At 41.7% G+C, this 23,119-nt stretch overlaps 1 long non-coding RNA gene and 1 pseudogene across 3 annotated transcripts; one reads left to right on the top strand and one right to left on the bottom strand.

The window, feature by feature from the left end:
• Window positions 1-239: 239 nt before the first annotated feature.
• On the bottom strand, window positions 240-23,075 carry LOC148108840 (uncharacterized). Of its 3 annotated transcripts, XR_015726843.1 has the most exons (4): window positions 22,756-23,061; window positions 16,068-16,249; window positions 15,682-15,883; window positions 240-892 (listed from the first exon to the last, which is right to left on the bottom strand). It is a non-coding gene; the product is annotated as an uncharacterized LOC148108840 (long non-coding RNA). The 3 variants fall into 3 exon arrangements; XR_015726842.1 differs by lacking the exon at window positions 240-892 and having other exon boundaries at window positions 14,270-15,883; window positions 22,973-23,075; XR_015726841.1 differs by lacking the exon at window positions 240-892 and having other exon boundaries at window positions 14,270-15,883; window positions 22,756-23,059.
• On the top strand, window positions 16,332-17,157 carry LOC123788621 (ubiquitin-conjugating enzyme E2 variant 1 pseudogene; annotated as a pseudogene).
• Window positions 23,076-23,119: the final 44 nt, after the last annotated feature.

Genomic DNA, 23,119 nt, shown 5'->3' with positions numbered 1-23,119 from the left:
CTGGCTGGGGGAGGAGGGAAAATTTGCTAATATCACTTGTCAATGAACACATTTACTGCAATTAGTGTCCATATTTTATCTATTCTTAACTCTTGCTCAAACAACACTTAATCAGAATTTTACTCTGCATATAATTAGGCATAAATATATCCATCCTGAAATACCTGCTCTTTGCTACTCATTGTGAATTTAAAGAAAGCTTATAAACCATAAACTGTATCACTTAAATCATCCATTTGTTAATATTTGTTAACTGCATTATTTGTATTTCGCAACAAATTTAGTGCTATTTCAAGGTAAAATATTACAGAGTCTGATTTGTTTTAGGTTACAAGCCAAGATATGGTACAGACCCTTTCTTAATTATTTTACTATGCTAAAAGCTAAAATTGACCTGAGACATCATAAACCTTCCCTGGGCCTTAGGAGCAGTTTAGTTTCACAGCGCCCTCTGCTGTACTCTGCAAGTGTAGCACTCTTCCAACTCAGCCGAATTTAGTGAGGAGACAACCCAACAGTCAGGGCAGGTCCGGGTCAGGTCCTCAAGCCATCAGGGTTCAGAACTTGAATACTGACTGTGAACCCAATTCCCAGTAGGCTTAGGAAACCAGTGTGCCTGACAGAACTCCCAGGAATTCTCTTTCCATCCCCATCCTCTCCCCCAAGCTATGGGGGCTCCTGCATCCAGCGGCCTTCACATCTGAAGGGTATTTCACATTTTGCACCTCCCAGGCAGACCTGTTTTTGCACCACTCCCAGCCCAGACACGCCTTACCTCCAGGTCTGCTCACCTCTGTTCATGGATCACCATTCACTCAGCCCCAAAACCTAGGAGTTGTCTGTGATTTCTCTCTTTCCCTCACCTGGCGCGTAGCAGGCCCTTCAGACATGCCTGTGGAATGAACAAGCAGATATAGGATGCAGAATTTCAGGGTATTAACTCACCACGGAAAACACAAAAGCGTCTATGAAAGCAGGAATAAGGTCATCGTGTAATTTCCAGGTAGGTAGACCTCCATGGAGAGAGGACAATGCCAATTCACATTTCCCCGTCCGTCTCTTATCTCGGTATGATAGGATCCCTTTTGATTCCCACAGCCTCCATCAGGCCAGGTAGGGAATAAGGGGTCTGGTTTTAGGTTTCTAAGGGATAAGCACATCCCTTCCTTATTCTCTGAAATTGTATGCTGGCTACAGTTTCTTGGAGCGGAACTAGACTGCCACCAGTTCTACCAGTCGGCTTACAGGCCACCTCACGATGTATTTCATGTCTTCATGTAGCTCATCTGTGCCCTCACGTGTGGGATCTTTCTACTGTCACTTGCTGAGGGTAATTTTTTCCCTGTTCTGAGAGACCTATGTGGCCCCTTTGACTGCTGGTGTTTACCAACCAAACTGGCCAAAGTATCTTCTAAATTATCTTGGCTGGTTCAATTTAAATAGAACCCATTAATACATAAACTTGTAATACACATTTTGATAAGACATAGACAATTCAAAAAATAAACATCAGGGGCGCCTGGGTGGCTCAGTTGGTTAAGTGCCTGCCTTCGGCTCAGGTCATGATCCTGGAGTCCCGGGATCAAGCCCTGCATCAGGCTCCCTTCTTAGCGGGGAGTCTGCTTCTCCCTCTGCCTCTCACCCAACTTGTGTTCTCTCTCTCAAATAAATTTAAAAAATCTTTATAAATTAATTAATTAATTAATTAAATTTAATTAAATAAACATCAAGCTAATCCTACCACCCAGGGATAACTTCTATTAACACTTGGATGTATTTCTTGAAATAGAGTTTATTTTTTCGAGCAGTTTTAGGTTCACAACAAAATGAAGTAGAAGATACAGAGATTTCCCATAAACTCCCTGCCCCCTCTACATCCAGCCCCATCCCCCATTATCAACATTCTCCCCCAGAGTGGGGCATTTCTTACAACCAGTGAACCTACACAAGACATTGTTGTCAGCCACAGTTCATAGTTTACATTAAGGTTTACTCTCGGTGTTGTACAAGACTGTGGTTTTGACAAATGTATAAGGTCATGTATCTACCATGATAGTATCGTACAGAATAGCTTGATATATAAAAATAGCCCTGCAAATCCTCTGTGTTCCTCCTACTCATCTCTCTCTCCTTCCTAACCTCCAGCAACCACTGATCTTTTCATCTTCATGTACGTTTCAGTCTCTTCTCTGTGTATGTGTGTGTGTATTAATATCGCTACAAAAGTGAGCACATACTATGCATGTACTTTCTTTTCTTTTTCCTTCTTTTTTTTTTAAAAGATTTTATTCATTTGACAAAGAGAGACACAGCAAGAGAGGGAACACAAGCAGGGAGAGTGGGAGACAAAGAAGCAGGCCTCCCGCTGAGCAGGGAGCCCAATGTGGGGCTTGATCCCAGGACCCTGGGATCATGACCTGAGCTGAAGGCAGTTGCTTAAGGACTCAGTCACCCAGGCACTGCTGTACTTTATTTTCTGTTTTGCTTTCTTTCTAAACTTTTAAAGCTTTATATGATGGAAATTCTTAAACATATATAAAAACAGGAGAGAAAACTGTAATGAATCTCCATCGGCCCAACACCTGGCTTCAATAATTATCAACAGTTTGTTAATTGTATTTCATCTCTCTCCCTCTACTGGCTTTTCATTTTTTTTCTGAAATATCTTGAAACAAATCCAAAGAATCGTGTCATTTCACCCATAGTGCTGAAATATGTATATATATAAACTGCCTTTTTCATTTTACATGACATCATAAATATTTTTCCATGTCATTCACTATAATTTAAAGCATTATTTTTAACAACTCCCAGATATTGTCATTGTATGTGATGCAAAGCTTTGAGTGCATCTCTGGTTATTTCCTTAGAATATATCTCTATAAGTAAGCAATAGGATCAAAGGATATGAGTCTTAAAGGCACAAAAAACTTGGTTGTATCAACTTATATTCCAATCAGTGGGATTCGTGAAAGGGCCTGTGTCCTTGAACCCTCAAGGTATTACCAATTGTATGGGTCAAGATGCCATTGCAGATAACATAATCTATCTAGCTGGAAGCCAAGATTTATTACTAGTTATTATAAAATCATTAGAAGATTTGGAAGAGTTGACTGAGCTCCCAGGAATGAACTCCAGAACCACAGTGTGGAATTGGCTCACCAAGGCAGCCACGTCTGCCACCTTTGGGAAGCTGGGAATAAGAAAGTTGTCATCACGGATGCAAGCTCTAGGTTTGTACTGCCTTTCTCATGATTTACACTATTAAAACGGATGCCTCTCTACCCCCCAAAAACTGGAATTGGACCCTGGGTCTTCTACTACAAATGTCATGAAAGTTCAAATGCCTCTATGATCTTACTTGCTAGCAGAAACAGAATTATGGTTGGTGTCTTATAATACTCACTCCTATTGTCCATATTTCATATGGACACACTGCTACACTGAAGGTAGGTCATCTGAAAAATTTCAGCTGTAAAGAGTCTAGGAAATGCAGTAATTTTGCTTTCCAGTTCTTAGCAGGCAGCAAGCCATGACACAAAGTGGCTGAATGGAGCTAAATGAGCCAATCTGTAATATCTGCTACAGTCCACCCATTTGGCAACACCGCATCTGTATATAGTTTTCTGCCAATAAATCTTCCAAGAGGGCACCTGGGTGGTGCAGTCAGTTAAGATTCTGACTCTTGGTTTCGGCTCAGGTCATGATCTCAGGGTCATGAGACTGAGCCCCATGTCAGGCTCTACTCTCAGCATGGAGTTTGCTTGAGAGTCTCTCTCCCTCTCCCTCTGGCACCCCCATGCTCTCTCTCTCTCTCTCAAATAAATAAATAAATCTTACCAAAAAAAATCTTCCAGTGGTGCCTGGGTGGATTAGTCGGTTGAGCATCTGCCTGTGGCTCAGGTCATGATCCCAGGGTTCTGGGATTGAGCCCTACATCGGGCTCCCTGCTCAGCAGGGAGCCTGCTTCTCCCTCTCCCTCTGCTGCTCTCTCGCTCTCTCTCAAATAAATAAATGAATGAATGAATGAATCAATCAATCAATAAAATCTTTAAAAAACCTTCCAAACGAAAATAATATCCAGAACCAACATACTTTCCTCATGGACTCCTACCTCATACAAACAATAATGAGCTTTTCCCCAAAAAGAAACCCAAACATCACTGTATCCATCTCTAAGTGATGTTCATTTGTCTTCTGGTATAACCACATATTAATACTCTGTATTTGAACTTGCTCTATGTAATGTAGTAAGTGAAAGAAAGAGAGGAGGAAAAACGAAATAGTATTATGTATAAAACTTGTGATCATGGATCTCATTTCTTCAGCCATGAGATATCCAATACCAGCCAATACTCAACGATGTTTTACAACTGGTTTATTTGATTCCAAATCCAAACATGGCTGTGTGGTCTCATGAGTTTCTTTTATTCGACACAGGCCCCACCCTTCTTTTTTGTGCTTTGATTTGTTGGAAACCAGGTTATTTTTTTAAGTGTGGAATGTTTCACATTATGTATTTGGTTGATTGCTTTTTCTTGATATCATCTAACTTATTCTACTAAACCCTGTATTTCCTAAAAGCTGGTAGCTATTCTAAAGACCCGATTGGACTGAATTTTGTTTGTGGACAACAGGAACTCATGAACACCCTTGTGTACTTTCTATTGCATCACGTTGTCTGTTATTCTTCTTTCAGAGAATCTAAGATTGATCAGTGGGTTCAGGTGGTGTGGCCCTGGTCCCTCCACCATAAAGATTCTAAACATTTCTCCTAATTATATGAATGTTCCTTGAGATCATGAACTGGACCTGTTATTTCATTAGGGATCAAAATTGATGATTAGTCCAATTCTACCAAACTCATGAATCACTGTATATCTATACCCCTGGCCATCTCTTTTTTTTTTTATTTAATTTTTTAAAAGATTTTATTTATTTATTTATTTGACAGAGATAGAGACAGCCAGCGAGAGAGGGAACACAAGCAGGGGGAGTGGGAGAGGAAGAAGCAGGCTCATAGCAGAGGAGCCTGATGTGGGGCTCGATCCCATAACACTGGGATCACGCCCTGAGCCGAAGGCAGACGCTTAACCGCTGTGCCACCCAGGCGCCCCCCATCTCTTTTTTTTTTGAGTCAGAATGAAAGACCAAGCATATATATAAAATCCTATATATAATAGCAGACATCACTATGAATTATTCCTCAATTAAGACTACCAAATTTTAGCAAGTAACAATATATGACATCCAGTTAAATTTGAATTTCAGAAATTTTTTAAAAATTTAAGTGTTTATTTTATTTTTGTTTAAAGATCTTATTTATCTATTTGAGAGACAGCAAGAATGGGAGAGATTGCAGAGGGAGAGAGAGAAGCAGGCTCCCCACTGAGCAGAGAGCCCGATGTGGGGCTCTATCCCAGGACCCGGTGATTATGACCTGAGCCTAAGGTAGGCACTTAACTGACTGAGCCACCCAGGTGCCCCAAATTTAAGTGTGTTTAAAATATCAAAAAATAGGGGCACCTGGCTGGCTCAGTTGATAGAGTATGGGACTCCTCATCTTGGGGTCATAAGTTCGAGCCCCATGTTGGGCACAGAGTTACTTAAAGAAATAAATAAAATATTAAACAAATAAATGGATGCATAGGAAAAATTTTAAGGGTTTATTTGAGCAAAAATCTATTCATACTGGGCAGCATCCAATCTAGCAGATAAAAAGGAGCTCCAAGGTGCTGTACAAGTGAAAGACTTTTAGAGGCAGAAGGGAGCAGGAACGAGGAAGTTATATTAGGCGAACAAGTGGGTTGGTTACTGCAAGGTTACTTTCCTTCAGGGGGTGGCAGGGGTCTATCAGGCAGATGACCTCACTAGCACTGATCAGGAGATTCCTAATCGACTGGTTTATAAAGATTCCATTTCTGGGAGAGCTGAAACTGTAATTAAATTAAATCTTGGTTTGGTGATGAGGGGCTTAGCACAAGTGACTCTATTTTGCCCCTCTTGTCTGGTTTTTAACAGAAATTTGCAGGGTCAAGTTCAGGGCAGGGTCAGGTTGGGGTTAGTTGGGGCAGTAAAAATCTGGAAGAGGACAGTTAGAGGAACAGAGAGAAGTCATTAGCCAGGGACGACAAAGAGTAGCCAATGAAGAAGTCTACGCAAATCTTTGTGTCTGAAGTTGCTGTAGGTCAACAGGGCCGGAAGTGGGAAATAAAAATGGAATGCGAAGCAGGAGAGAATGGGGACACACTGGAACACAGGAAGACATATTGGAACCTACATGTGTTTTTGAGAGTCTCCACCCTTGATGCCATGGATGACCTGCAGAAGAAGCTGGTGTCCTTTGCCATGCACCCGGCCCGGGACACAGAGGAACAGAAGGAGAAATTGCAGAGTAGGAGCCAGCAAATGAGGGACAAAATAAGTGCATTGCAGCAGCACCTGGAGTCCCCCCATACTGATCTTCAGGCCCTAAAGCCCGCTTGTTTGCTCTCACCTTCCAAATCTCAGCCATACTTTTCTTGTGACCAACCTTAAACTATGAGTTCAGGGAAGGGAATTCCAGGTAACATAGTTCCACTTTAGCCAGGTTGGCACCCTACAAAACCACCAGAGTTCACCTTACCTCTATCAACCATATTTATCTTCCAAATAAAGACAACAGCAAAATCATGCTTCTGGCTAACATGTTACAAGTATCCCTCATACAGTAAAGAGCATGCTAACCCTCTCTCAAACACAGGATATAAAGAACCACCTTTTTTTGTAAAGGATTACTTCCTATAGCTGAGTCACACTCCACATTTGATACCCTGTAATTTAAATACTGAGTTATTGAATTGTGGTAGTTTTTCATTTAGTTTTATCAGTAGGACACAGAACTAAGATGCATCCCATGGAAATGACTGCATTCCACACATAGTCCTCCTTCCTCCCATTTTGCACTAGCGACCCAATTTCCCTTTGATAGTCAAGATCATTCGCCCTAGTCAGTACAAAAACTCCTGTTTTGCCTGAGGAGTCCACGATGGTCCGGCAGCAGTCTCAATTTCCTGTTTAATCAAAACATTGCTATAACCTCTGGTGGAAGCCTTCTTCCCTTGGGAACTAATACCTCTAGACCAGCAATGTTAAGGGAATGGGAAGCAAAACATTTGTTAGGGATCACTAGGGGTGGAAATGGAAGGGGTTCCACAAATCCTGCTATATATTAGCCACTGATTTGGTGTATATACTGCATAATGGAGAACATTATTCCAGCCCAACAAGATGTTACCGTTTAGCTGAGAATGTAAGTGAGTCTTCACAGGCCATCCCACCATTCAATGAGGCCAGATGATGACAAACATGGAAGCAGAGAGTTCCACGGGCATCGGTCCACTGCGTCACTTCATTTGCTAGGAAGTTCCTTTGTCAGAAGAATGCATTATGGAACACTATAACAGTGAAAAAGTCTGTTAAGTCCATGGATGTTGGTTTTGGCAGAAGCATTGTAGACAGGACAAGCAAGTCTATGTACAGTTAGGTTTCTACTCCAGTGAGAACAACATGCTATCCCTTCCAATATGGAACTGATCCAGTGAAAACAATCTAACATCTTATGACTGGTTGATCTCTTGGGGAAATGGAGCCACACTGGAAGCTCACTGTTGATATTTGCCATTGGCAGGTGGGGCTATAAAATCCATGTTTTCATGACCATGCATAACCTTCATTTCTGCCATTTTGGCCATTTTTTTCCCATAAGCTTCTGAGCAGGGACGGGGTCATGGGAGAAAGAGGCTGACTGATGTTGGCAGAACAGGTCATCTTGCCCAGATGATGACTGAGATTCTTCTCTGATGAGGTTGTTCTTTGATGACCATTCATATAAAATACAAATATCTTCATATCCTGTGCCCATTCGGAAAGCTCCGCCCATATACCTATTCCCCAGACCTCCTTGGCACTGATTTCCTAATCATGCTCCTTTCAAGTTTCTGACTATCCAGCAAAACAATTAGCCAGACAAATACCCATGAATCATGGTAGATCTGTCCCCCGGCCATCTCTTTTTCTAGGCAGGACAAATGACCAGGTGCACTGCTTAGAGTTCTGCCTACTAAGAGGATGTCTCTTCTTCATGGAACTTCAGGGCCATGTGTGGCATATCAGTTATCTATCGTGATATAATTAACCACTTCAAAACTCAGTGGCTTAAAATGACAACAATAATTTATTTTGCTTGTCAATGTGTTATTTGGGCCTTCAGCATGGCTGGCTCATCTGTATTCCATGTCTGAATAGTTGGTTTTTGAAACTTAGCTGGGTTAGTCTGGAGGATGGACTTTCAATTTGTTCAATCACACAGCTGGCCAGTTGGTGCTGGTTGTTGGCTAAGGTGTAGTCAGGACTGTAGGCTAGGCCTCTGTTCCTCTCCAGGTAGGCACCTCCACAGATTGCCTGGTCTTGCTCATGGTGGTTAGGTCCCAAGAGTGAGTGTTCCAAGAGCCTTGGGAGTCACATAACATCACTTCTGCCTTAATTCTATTGGTAAAGACACAGGTTCAAGGGGAGGGTACATAGACTCCACTTCTTAAAGGAGGGTGTCAAGGTTCTAGAAGAGTACCTGGAATAAGGCATATTATTGTGGTCTTCCTCAGAAATACAATCTGCCATAATGCAGATTGAAAGAAAGGAGCAATGAAGTGAGGAGAGGACCATGGGCACCTGGGTCCCTTGCTCATGAAATTCACCTGTGTCTTCTGAATTTACCTGAGCCTGATCTCATCTATACCACTTCTATCTGAAAATGAAGTGCTGCTGTGCATGTCTAACTTTATGATTGGATGAGTGAGACAACACTTGGTAACTTGGTGCCCCACAGTCAAATGTTTAGTTGCCACTAGTGCCCAGAGCAAGCCTTTCTCAAAAGAATAGTTATCTGTAGATGAAAGACCTTGACGTGAGACAGGAATCCATCAAAATCATAGAGGAGAACATAGGCTGTAACCTCTCTGACATCGGCCACAGCAACTTCTTTCATGACACATCTCCAAAGGCAAGAGAAACAAAAGAAAAAATGAACTTGTGGGACTTCATCAAGATAAAAAGTTTCTGCACAGCAAAGGAAAGAGTCATCAAAACAAAGAGGCAGCCCACAGAATGGGAGAAGATATTTGCAAATGACACCACAGATAAAAGGCTGGTATCCAAGATCTATAAAGAATTTCTCAAACTCAATACACGAGAAACAAATAATCAAATCAAAAAATGGGCAGAAGATATGAACAGATACTTTCTGTTCATATGAAGACATACAAATGGCTAACAGACACATGAAAAAATGTTCAAAATCATTAGCCATTAGGGAAATTCAAATCAAAACCACGCTGAGATACCACCTTACACCAGTTAGAATGGCAAAAATGGACAAGGCAAGAAACAACAAATGTTGGAGAGGATGTGGAGAAAGGGGAACCCTCTTACACTGTTGGTGGGAATGCAAGTTGGTACAGCCACTTTGGAAAACTGTGGAGGTCCCTCAAAAAGTTAAAAATAGAGCTACCCTATGACCCAGCCATTGCACTGCTAGGTATTTACCCCAAAGATACAGAGGTAGGGAAGAGAAGGGCCATATGCACCCCAATGTTCATAGCAGCATTGTCCACAATAGCTAAATTGTGGAAGGAGCCAAGATGCCCTTCACCAGACGAATGGATAAAGAAGATGTGGTCCATATATACAATGGAATATTACTCAGCCATCAGAACGATTACCCAACATTTGCAGCAACATGGATGGGACTAGAGGAGATTATGCTAAGTGAAATAAGTCAAGCAGAGAAAGACAATTATCATATGGTTTCACTCATTTATGGAACATAAGAAATAGCAGGGAGATCGGTAGGAGAAGGAAGGGAAGAATGAAGGGGGGTAAACAGAAGGGGGAATGAACCACGAGAGACTATGGACTCTGGGAAACAAACTGAAGGCTTCAGAAGGGAGGAGGTGGGGGACTGGGATAGGCCGGTGATGGTATTAAGGAGGGCATGTATTGCATGGAGCACTGGGTGTTATAGGCAAACAATGAATCATGGAACACTACATCAAAAACTAATGATGTACTGTGTGGTGACTAACATAACATAATAAAAAAATTTTTTTAAAAAAGAATAGTTATCTGTAGAGGATGACATAACTTTGTCCCTAAATCCTAAGTGTCTGAGCCATGAGTCATCCATGGGAGCTTGCCAAAGTCTTCATATAGCATCCCTATGTTCCACAGATAGTTCAAGCATCATTGGATCTTCTGGGTCATGCTGCCCAAATGGTGGAACAGCATCACAGCCTGGATTTACTATAGAGTTTTCACTTGTTCTGAGCCCTCCTGAAACCTGGGAGCCTTTTGGGTCACTCAGTAAATATGTTAGAACAGCATGGCCAAATGAGATATACGTGGCCTACCAAATCCAGAGAGGCTCACTCAGCATTGTGCTTCTTTCTTAGTGGTAACAGGGGACAGACACAGAAGTTTGTCCTTCATGTTGGAGGGGATGTCTTGAGATATCCCAGACCACTGGACCCCTAGAATTTCACCAAGGTGGCAGATCCCTGAAATTTTGTGGGATTTGTTTCCTCTGCTCTTGTAGGCAAGTGTCTTACCAAGATACCTAAGTAGTTGTTATTTCCTGTGCACCAGCTCCAAGCACCATGATATCATCAATATATGAATCAGCTTAATGTCCTACAGAAAGGCGATCAAGGTGCTTCCAGACTAGATCATGACAGAGAGCCTTACAGTTGATATAGCCCTGAGGTACATTGTTGAAGTATATTGCTAGCCCTCCCATCTGAAAGTAAACTGTATCTCATGGTCTTAATTAACAGGTGTAAGGGGGAAAAACATTCTTCAGACCAATAGCTTAATAGCAGGTCCTGGAGATGTGTTCCTTCACTCCAGAAATGAAACCACATCTGGAACAGCAATGCAAGAGAAGTTACCACTGATTACACTTATGATGACCTACTGTCATTCTCCAAGATCCATACAACCATCCATACTACCTGGTGGTGATTTGGTAATATTAGACCCCCTCCATTCTACTCATCCTGCCGAAATCAGTAAGTCTTTGACTTACTGACACAAGATCCCACATAATATCACCTTGGACCAAGTGGCCCACTTTATGGTACTAAAGGAGGATTGATAGACATGTAACTATAGGGTCTATTGGTCTTAGCATATATAACATCACCCAAAATTCTAGACTACTAGAACATTGGAATGGCCTTTATAAGATGCAGCTAAGTCTGAAGATAACTCTGTAGGGCTGGGGTACTGACCTTCAGATGTGATATATATAAATTGCTATTATATGGAGCTGTTTTCCCATTAGATAGAATACATAGGTCCATGAGCCAAGGAATGGTAGCTAAGAATGGCCCTCTGTCCACTTTCAGTGGTCTTCTTGGGGACTCTGTACTTTTCATCTCTGCAACTTTAGGTTAGGTGCATGTGGAGGTCCTGGCCTGTGATGGGAGGGTAAGGTAGGTGGAGAGAACTTTTACTTATTGTCCATCAGGGGACAATAAATGTTCTACTGAACTTAAAGCTCTGGCTGCTACTTGGTCATTTTGACTTTCTCATGACAGAAGATCAGCAAAGAAAAAAGTTATATTGTCAGGAGTAATTGACCTTTTTCCTTCTACAGGGATATAGAGTAGCTTTGACACAATAGGAAAAAGGAAAAACATGTCTGTAACTCAGGGACTCCATTGGGCATCTCTTGAGGTTGCCATGCCTGGTTTTAATTGTGAATGGACAATTCAGCAACCATGGCCTGACAAGCACACAGTAAGCAAAGGCTCAAGCCACCTGGAGTGAAGGTCTAGAATGCCCCAACAGGCAAGCAATTCAGACTAATTAAAGTGCTAGCTGACGTGAGAGGGACTCTAGAACAGGTAGGTAGTAGGAGATGATAACTATCAACTACAGCCTCAGGACCAACTATAGAAGCAGGGACTGTAGCTCATTCCACTCTCTCTCCTCTTACACATCTCTTTGGCTAGAAATTGTGATGATCCAACCTCCCAAAGAATCACTGGTTTGGATCTAATGTGAAGCACACAAGAATAGTGCAAGTTATCCATATGCTCCCCATATCCTCCTTTATAGTTTCCTTTATAATTTCGGGACACCTCAGCTCCCACGTGCCTTTTCTTCCAACAGCCAACACCTGCATCTTTTTGTCCAAGGGGTGCCCCCAGATTGCTGGCACCACTGTCCCTTTGGGCACAGGTGGCCAAAAGTGTTTGGGAATTTACAATTCCCACTCCCCTCTCCCACCCTCAACACACACACACCAGCCCTTAACCAATCACTGAAGGGCATAGAGGTATACATTCTCTAGCTCCCTTGTTCCCCATCAGGACAGTGTAAGTCTTGTCTATACTGTCCAGAGCTCTCCTGTGGAACTGAGCCAAAGTTACCCACCATGGCACTTCACTAGATATCACACCCTGGCTTGGCTTCATTCCCTTCCCAACCTACTTTCCCACACTCCTGCCAGCTTTTCCTGGGAGGACTTCCTAATCAATCACTTTTGCTTGAATCCTTGTCTCAGGGCTTGCTCCCAAGATCATCCTATATTATTAGGAGGTTGGAATAGGGTTGTAAAAGCTGATTTGCAATATTTTCTACCTTCATTATACATACTGATTTCTTGTGGATCCTAAACTTTAGTGACCTAATCTTTATTACCCACTTGAAAAATTTCTAATAAAAAATGTGAAGATAGTTTCTAAGTATACTATCATTCTTTCTGCTCACTAATTCTACTTATACCACCCTCTCCAAAAGAAAATAATAATTTTTTAAAGAGGCAGTATTCTTAAAGAGGGGTTAACTTGTGGATGGTATCATTGATTCTTCTAATTATTGTCATATGGTAGGCCAGGGAAAAAAACCCGGAAAAAATTATCGGACCTAGAAAACAGATAAAGAATTCAAATAGCATGAAACACTTTAGTACAATCCTAATGTAGAGGCATTAGTATTTCCTCCCTCCCTTCCTTTCTTCCTTCTAGTCCATGGGTTAGGGGAGCATGCAAAAGCAACATTAGTTCCTTACCCTTGAGAAACTCACTGTGAGAAAAGAGAGTCATGTAAATACAGTAAAACCTGGTGAAGTTTATTACTGGAGGTCAATGGAAGGAATTCCCTTCTTCTAACTAGGTTAAGCCTCACTGCAGCAAGATTTCTCCATCCTGAAGGAAGCTGTTTGGGGACATCCTGAAATATATAGTACACCTTGGCCACTTGATTGTCATCCCCACCTATGGCGGTCCTTACATTTGCTCTCATTGGACTCTGTTCTCTCCTCTCAGCATCTGCAAGCCTCAAGCAAGGGCATGATGAGAAAATGGATTTAAAATATGTGATAACAGGGGTGCCTGGCTGGCTCAGTTGGCAGAGCATGCGACTCTTGATCTCAGGTTTGTGAGTTCAAGCCCCATGGAGCCTACTTAAAATTTTAAAAAAGTAAAAAAAAAAAAAATCTGATAATAGAAGAGTAGAGGGGAAGATGGCAGTTTAGGCTCATCCTTTGATCTAGCCTCCAATTTTATATTGCATAGTCTTTGCATGGCATCTATTTCAATTAAATACAGTTCAACAAATCTTCTTAAGTCTCTTCGGATAACGTCAAAGTGAAATAGTGGGAAGTACATTTCTTAATTCAAAGAAAAGTTTTTCAAAATTTTCTTTGCGCAGGTGGACTGAAAAGATTGGAGGATGGTAGGGAAGAGGCAGTAAGTTCTGACAGATCAATTATCTTTATCCCATCTTATGCATTTATATAAAATTATTTTTCCTTATTTCTAATGGGTTAACATAGAAGAGAAGTGCTGAGTTGAATGGTCCCACTCCCTTTGTAGAAAGCATAGTCTGTTGGGTAACAATCTGACGACAGCCCAATAGCAGAGGTAAATGCATGGCTTAGGAGGCAAGCAAAGGTCTGTCTCTCCCTTTCACTAGCTATGGTTTTGGGGAAATTACTTAACTTGTTTAATCCCATTGTCACAAACCTGCAAAATGGTGATTGTTATGGGTTGAACTGTGTCCTCCCAAAATTCATATGTCGAAGTCTGAGCCCCTATACTTCAGAATGTGACCTTATTTGGGAACAGAGTTGTTGCAGATAAAATTAGTTAAGTTAAAATGAGGTCATACTGGAGTATGGTGGGTCCCTAATCCAACAAAAATGAAGTCCTTTTTATTTTTATTTTTTAAAGATTTTATTTATTTATTCGACAGAGATAGAGACAGCTAGCGAGAGAGGGAACACAAGCAGGGGGAGTGGGAGAGGAAGAAGCAGGCTCATAGCGGAGGAGCCTGATGTGGGGTTCGATCCCACAACGCCGGGATCACGCCCTGAGCCGAAGGCAGACGCTCAACCGCTGTGCCACCCAGGTGCCCCTGAAGTCCTTTTTAAAAAGGGATATTTGGGGGCGCCTGGGTGGCTCAGTCGATTAAGTGTCCAACTCTGGGTTTCGGCTCAGATCATGATCTCAAGGGTCATGGGATGGAGCTCTGCATCGGGCTCCATGCTCAGCAGGGAGTCTGCTTAAAGATTCTCTCCCTCTGCCCCTCCCCCTTCTCATTCTCTCTAAAATAAATACATAAATCTTAAAAAGGGGGGTATTTGGACACATACACGTGCACAGGGAGAATGATACATGAAGATGGAGGCAGGGATCAAGATGATGTTTCTAAAAGCCAAGGTACCATCCCTGCCAACACCTCAGTCTTAGACTTCCCGCCTCCAGAACCATGAAACAGTACATTTCTATTCTTAAGCCACCCAGTCTGAGGCACTTCATTACAGCAACCCTTGCAAACTAATACAGAGATTAAAATAGTTCCAGCCCCACAGAGTTGTAATGAGGATTAAATGAGATTATGCACAGGAAGTATTTAATATAGTGATTGGCCCATAAAAAGTACTTAAAAACTGGTTGCTATTATTACTGTTTAGAGTAGCTTAATAGACTCAACCACCAACAAATACATCTACCGGAACAAAACATATCCTGAAGTCGCCTCTTCAATTTTCACTCAATGACCGAGAGGATCCTGAACTTTCTAGCCATGTGCCTTGGGTAGGACTGACCCCTTCCTCAATTCCAGGGTGGGTTCTGAGTGGCCTAAACCCTTCACTGTAATTCTCTTTCCATTTCCACTCCCACAGGGGCTAGATGACATGAACAGGTAACCTAGGCCTGAGCCAATCATCACATAGCATCTCTCAGATCATGGATGGGGGTGAGGAGGAACCTGTGACCTAAGAATTAAATTAGAGAAAATCCCTAGACTTTTCTTTGACAGTTTGATGAAGGATGTCTCTACCCTCTCAACACCCAGCCCCAGATATTAACAGGAAGTTTGTCTGTGTTGGTCTTATGAGGGAATTCAAACCATGAACAGAGCTGATGAGGGTGGAGCAGAGAGAATTTAAGTTACAGTGACCTTGATGACATGTTATACCACTGTTTATCAAATCCTACCTGAATGCTGCTTTGTATCTTTTTTCCCTGGCTAGTTTGAGTTTGAGTTAGGTTCTCTTGTGAATATGGCATATTTAGTGGCCAAGACTTTGTAGGAGAGAAGCAGGAAGTAGCTTTATTCTTTCTCACCACTTACTCTTTAAACCTACTTGGTCGATTCTCCATTCTCCATCTGTGTGGTATATTGAGCAGACCACTTAGATTTTCCATCAGATTTTCCATCACTTTTAGGTATTAGAATAGTCTCATTTCAGGTGCCAAAAATCTGGGTGGATTTAAGTCAGATCTTCAATTTCTGGTGTAGATGAAATCTTCTGAGGTCCATGCAGGCTTGAAACCTGTGAGAGTGAAGGAAAAGTGTGTTGTTGTTGTTGTTGTTTTCTATTTCTTCTTTATGTTCACTCCTACTTCTCTATGCTTCCTGCTGCTTCTTGGTACCCCCAGTCAGGGTGGAAAGGAGGGACGGGAGGAAGCAAAGCAGGGTCTAACTTGATGGTGGTGGTTTAAGCTAGCATCACTGACCTCCTGTAGCAAATGCCCAAATGCTGGCCTTGGGTCTCGCAGGATGCTTTCATGTCTTCGTCACAAACAGCCCCCGATAAGGCACAATTGCTGGGTTGGGCATTGTACCCTCTGGTTGACCATTCAGAGGTCACTCCCCTCAGCATCTCTTCATCTCTCTATGAACTGACATGAAGAAATGTCTAGGATGAAAAAAAGCAAAGTGTAAAGAGTGCCCATAGTATGCTACCTTTTGTATAATAAAGAAGGGGAAGCTCAGAAACTATGCATATATCTGCTCAACAATGCTCTGTGAGCCATGTGGAGCTTAGGCAAAAGGAATATATATACCATTGGCTCTAATGGAAGCAAATTCATAAATATTCTCAAAAATCTACTTATTTGTTTATATTGTTTTTGGTTGAGCGAATTGCCATGTTTGATCACTTATTTTATTTTATTATAATTTTTTTAAGTAGGCTCCATACCTAATGTGGGGCTTAGATTCACAACCCCGAGATCAAGAGATGCATGCTCTGTGGACTGAACCAGCCAGGTGCTCCTTGATCATTTCTTTTGACCAAGTGGCAATCTCAAATAATTTTTAATTAATTTAAGCTGAAGTAAAATTATAGTGAAGTCTGCTTTGGTATAAATAAAATATTTAAATTAAAAATAATGTTGTGAGGAGCAACAGTGATGCAAGATGGCAGCCACCACCGGCTGGGACAATTTATGAAAACCAAATATGCAGCCCTAAGTACCTTAAATACCCAGAAGCACCCCACTTTGTAATATTTGTGACAAAAATGAATATGAATGGAGTTAATAGTTCCAATGGAGTGGTGGACCCAAGAGCCATATCACTGCTGGCAAAATGGCAGAATTCATATAGCATCAAAGTTGTCCTGCAAGAGCTTTGGTAACTAATGATGTCTAAAGAAAACGGGAAACTCCCTCAGCCACCTGAAGGACAGTGTTACAGCAATTAATTGAAAAGAAACCACAGTCCCCCCATTCGATTTAAGCAGTCTTCATTTTCCACAGTAGAACATTTGCTAGATACGTCTTGTAGACCTCAAAGTACTGGAAAGGGAGCTCCCATTCAAAGGCAATTTATCTTAAGATATAGTAAACAATACTAATTTTTTGTCCATTTGAAATATATGTTGTGCTATAAAAATAAATAATGTACTAATCTACCTACTTTTTAATTTTTCAATATTTTTTCATCTGTCTTAATGTTCTTGGGGAATATCAGTCATTGAAAACTATCTAAAAACATGTACAGGAAGGCTCACATTTTTCCTTTTGCCTCATGTTCCAATATGGCTCAACTCTATGGTCATATTTATTCAAAAATTTGATATCTTGGGGCACCTGGGTGGCTCAGTGGGTTAAGCGACTGCTTTTGGCTCGGGTCATGATCCCAGGGTCTTGAGATCGAGTCCTGCATCGGGATCCCCCTGCTCACTGGGGAGTCTGCTTCTCCCTCTGTCTCTCCCCCTGGCTTGTGTTCTCTCTCTCTCATTCTCTCTCTCAAATAAAAATAAATTTTTAAAAAAGTGATTAAAAAATTTGAAATCTTGTCATCACAGATTTTTTGCATTAATTTTTATTTTTAAAAATATTGCATTAAAATATTATTTATTTATTTTTAAAGATTTTATTTATTATTTTAGAGAGAGATGGAGAGCGTGAGTCGGGGACGGGCAGAGGGAGAGGGAGACAGAGAATCCCAAGCGGACTCTGCACTGAATGTGGAGCCCAATGCAGAGCCTGATCCCGCAATCCTGAGATCATGACCTGACTGAAACCAAGAGTCAACACTCAACCGACTGAGCCACCCAGGCACCCCTAAAATCTTATTTATTTTGACTACAGATTCCTCCCCTCTTAATTCTGTGCCAAAGGTGATTTCCTCACCATAATGTGGTCTCTGCATCTCAACTGTGCAAAAAGAAACACAAAAAGGATAAAGCAAAACTAATGAGATTGGTTAGGTACGGGCAGTGGATGGGGATAGGATAGAAAGGGTAAGGACACCTCTCTGAGCAATTCTTTTTATATATTTCTGACTTTTAACGCCATGCAAATGTTTCACATACTAAAAATATGAACAAAATATAATCAACAAAGATGAGATAGAGCCCAAAATGGAATATACACGAAAACCTAACTGTATTGAACAATATAACCATACTGGGGGTGGCAGCAGAAAAGAACCAAGCTAAGTAACTTCGGAAAGAAATATTTTGACTCTACACACACTAATATGCTCTAAAGCCAAAGGGGAAAAATTGAGCACAAATACTTTACTTAGTAGTTTGTTTTTATCACAGATATGGATTAGTACTCTGAAACTACAGTATGTATATTGAAGCCAGTAAGTAAATATATCGTAGATAGTGACAGCCAGGTTTCTCACTGTCAGAGAAAGCAGTTAAAATAAAGAAAGGGAAAGGCTGAATGAAACCTATGGTGTGGGTTTGGAATTGGAGATTAAACTAATAGTGTGTGTGTGTGTACATATACATACAATACATGCAACATATATATATATACGCCCACACACTTACAGATAGATGACTTCCTACTATCAATAAGCACATCTAACACCTATCTCTTGATTTCTAAATACCACTACCCAGTGAAAGGATCTTTTTTGCTTACTGTAACTTCGACACAAGAACGACCTGCAGGTCATTCCAATGCCACCTCCTCTGAAAGGACTTCTCCTGAGTTGGACATGAGCTGTTTTTGAAACCCAAGGCATGCCATCTAGTTTGTACACTCTTGAAACATGTACGTTTACTGAAATACCTCAATAAAGCTATAAGGAAAAAAGAACTGACAGTAGCAGCCGCTGGCATGGAGGAAGGAGCCACTGGTATTCCCACCAAACACTGACTGTGGAAATGGAAATGGCTACAACCACTTAGAAAAGCAGTTTGGCCTTTTCTTACGTAGTTAAACACATTATTACCACTTAATCCAGCAATCCCACTTCTGAACAGTTACCAATTTTTTAAAAAGATTTTATTTAGTTGTCTGAGAGAGAGAGGGAAAGAGAGAGAGAGAGTGACCGCACACAAGTAGAGGGAGCGGCAGGTAGAGGGAGAAGCAGGCTCCCCACTGAGCAAGGAACCCAATGTGGGACTCCATCCCAGCACCCTGGAATCATGACCTGAGCTGAAGGCAGACACTTAACTGACTGAGCCACTCAGGTGTCCCCAGTTGCCTAATTTTTAATTAACATTTATATTGACATAGATATCAGTGTAAGAAAGTGCATAGAAGCTTTATTTGTAAATGCTAAAAACTGGAAACAACTCATAAATCCTTCATCTGATGAAGAGATAAACTGCAGTATATGTAGTATAGAATATTGTTTAGCAGTAAAATAATAAACAACTGATGCATGGATGAACCCCAAATTCATTATGCTAAGTGAAAGAAACCAGACTCAAATACCAATGTACTATATGATTTCATTTATATGGCAATTTAGAAAAGGCAAAAACTATAGGGAGAGAAAACAGATTAGTGATTGCCAGGAGCTAGAGGTGGTAGGGTGAGGTTAACTACAAAAAGACCGGGGGATTTTGGGGTGATGAAATTGTTCTCTATATTGATTGGAGTAGTAGTTGTACAACTTCATGTATTTGTCAAAACTTGTAGAACCGTACCTTAGAAAAGGTGAATTTTACTGTAAATCATTCATCTCTTAAAAAAACAAACCAATAAAACAAAGCTATGGTATTGACCTGTACGTTTAATTTTCAAGAATACGTGTATGTTTAAAGATGTTTATCATTTGGGGCGCCTGGGTGGCCTAGTCGCTTAAGTGTCCCACTCTTAACTTCAGCTCAGGTCATGATCTCAGGTTCATGGGACAGAGCCCTGTGTTGGGCTCTGCACACATTCAGTAGGGAGTCTGCTTGAAATTCTCTCTCTCCCCCTGCCCCCCCCACTCACACGCACACACACTCTCTCTAAAATAAATAAATAAATCTTTAAAAAATAGCATGTTTATCATTCTATAGTCTACAGCACTGAAAAACTAAAAATAACCCAAATATCCAACAATGGAGAAGTGGTTAAATAAATAGGGTAAAAGACAAGTCCAAATTAAGTCTACAACCACATTACCCATATATAAGATTGGTGAAAACCCAAAAGTTCCACAATATACTCTGTTTCAAAATATAGTCACATTGAGGCTTAGGGCTTCAACATGAATTGGGGGGGGGGGCACAGACATTCCAGTCCACAATATTTACAAAAGCATTATTTCTTATAGTAAAATTATGGAGGTAGTTTTAGTGTCCATCAGTGGAGGAATGGACAGGTAAATTATAACATATCCATATTATATACCAGTGTAGGGAAGTGTCCAAATTTTATATATATAGTTTTTTTAAAGTAGGTTCCACACCCAGCATGGAGTCCAACTTCAGGCTTGAACTCACAACCCTGAGATTAAGACCCGAGCTGAGATCAAGGGTGGGACACTTAAAGGACTGAGCCACCCAGGTACCCCTCCAAAATATATTCTTTTTTTTTTTTTTAAAGATTATTTATTTATTTATTTGACAGAGAGACAGTCAGTGAGAGAGGTAACACAGCAGGGGGAGTGGGAGAGGAAGAAGCAGGCTCCTAGCGGAGGAGCCTGATGTGGGGCTTGATCCCAGAACGCCGGGATCACGCCCTGAGCCGAAGGCAGACGCTTAACGACTGTGCCACCCAGGCGCCCCCCAAAATATATTCTTGAATAAAGCAAACAAATTGAAAAAAGCAACTTGAACAATATATGAATCATCCACATTAAGAAAAATGCAAAAGACCCTCCAACTATATCATCTCTCTCTGTATACATAGGTAGGTAGACAGTCTGGAAGGAAAAAAAATCACACACAACTATTAACGGTGACTAATCCTTGGGAATAGGAATGGGAATATGGAAAGAGGGGCACTTTTACTTTTCCACTTTGTATAAGCCTAATTAATTTTAATTTATTTTAAGAAGTGAGCATTCATTACATTTGAAAATCTGAAAAAATGCTGTAAGTAGTTTTTTTAAACTGCTTGATTCCGTGAGATAATATCTAGACTAGGTGATGAAGATATCTAAAAAACAAATGTATTGGGGCACCTGGGTGGCGCCGTCATTAAGCGTCTGCCTTCGGCTCAGGGCGTGATCCCGGCGTTCTGGGATCGAGCCCCACATCAGGCTCCTCTGCTGGGAGCCTGCTTCTTCCTCTCCCACTCCCCCTGCTTATGTTCCCTCTCTCGCTGGCTGTCTCTGTCAAATAAATAAATAAAATCTTAAAAAAAAAATGTATTTGTTATATAACATGAGATAAGGTTCACATGGCTCAGGCTCTGTGCAGAGCTTCATTTGAATAATCATGGTCCAGAATCCAGAAAGAAAGTACAAAGTAGTTCCAACTCATACTGGCATGGCATCAAAGAAAAGTAACCTCTCATCCTCCACTCTCCTATACAGCTCCTCTTGAGGCTTTCTCACGCCCAAGTATTTTTTTTTTTTAAGATTTTATTTTTAAATAATCTCAAATCCTCTGCTTAGTTGTCCTTCCCTTTCTCGGCCTTTCTCAGCTCTTTACATATATATCCACCTAAGTCAGCATTTTCTCTAGCAATTGGCCATACTCTGCATCTCAAAAGATCCAAGAGCCAGACTGGTGAAGACTCTTCTTCAGTTGGGGCTGGGGCACAACTTGTTCCTTTTCACATATTAGTTTCACTGATTTCTCCAAATTTAGAATTATGATTCTGTTAATTAATAGTTGATTCACCTGTATTATAGTTTATCTTCCCAACTAGATTGTATTTGGAGAAAAGGTGAGGGAGGCACCGCTCTATTTTTATTCCTTCCACTATTTCTTAAATTATTTAATCTGTTGATGTAAACAAGATAAATAGGGGAGTCCTTAAAATGCACCAGTGCCGAGGGGCTCCAGGGGTGGGGGATCCTCTGTCAAGATGTAGCTTGTTGAGAATAATTTCCAGACTCACTCCCAAAGAGTCTAATCGAGGTGTCTGCATTTCTTATAAGTCGTATGTTTTCTTCAGGGGTCAGACAGTCTTAGCAATATTAAAGATTAAGAACTGGATTAAGAATTGCACTACACATATTCCTCCACAGTCTTTTAGAGGGATGTTAGCATCGGACTTTGAGCTAGAGCATCCTGTCTTACCACATCCATTTGGGCACTTCGCCCGTTTCCTTGTCTCCAGAGTGGGTATAGTCACATATGCCCCACAGGATCTTACATGGGGACATATTGCGGGTATGCAGCCCTTTTAAAATCTTGTGTCTGGAGAAATCAGCCAGGCTTGGTTCCTGCCCTGCTCATATGGAAGAGGCTCACTCAGTCCCCTTTGGGCCCCCAAATGACATAAAGATGAGGGATTTCAACTTCAGAGAGGTTTCCTCAGATAGGAAAGAGCTATAAAAGCAGTTGAATAAGGCCGGACAGCAGCTACATCTTTTCTTCCCAACAAAGAATAATCAGTAATCCACCCAAAGCTTTAACTTTGGGGAAACAATGAACTCCGAGCCTTCAGGTAAGTCAAAATCCCGAGGTGGTTATACTTGTCTGGAGGCCCCGAGAGGTACGAAGTGATGGAGAAAGGTGAACCGAGCTGCTCTCTGGCTCATTTACAACCGGCTCGCCCTCCGTACCTAGTACAGCTAAGGGTTGCCGTCGCCATTTTGCAGGGTGGGCAGCGCAGAATCCTGGCGCTCGGCCGGCCCGCCAGAGCCGGAGAGGACGTGGAAGGGCTGGAGAGGGGTAGCGCGCGCTACCCGGGGAAAGCACGCGTGCGCACAGGAGGCGGCGGCGGCCGAGGGGTGGGGCCGGGGTACGAGCGCGCGTGCTCGGTGGGAGCCCGCGAAGTACCTGAAGGAGGTCGGGGGCGAGGTAGAAAGGAGTGGGGTTGAAGAGCGCTTGCGCGAGAGGGCGACCGTCCGGGGAGGGGGGCTCCCGAGCACGCGCGCGGAGACGGGACTTGGAGAGCTCTCGCGAGATCTTCACGATGCTATATAT

Source organism: Ursus americanus, chromosome 15 (assembly GCF_024610735.1).
Source record: "Ursus americanus isolate L20-20 chromosome 15, mUrsAme1.1.p, whole genome shotgun sequence".
NCBI lineage: Eukaryota > Metazoa > Chordata > Mammalia > Carnivora > Ursidae > Ursus > Ursus americanus.
The sequence above is the reverse complement of the archived record's forward strand: the minus strand, read 5'-3'. Positions and strand labels throughout refer to the sequence as shown.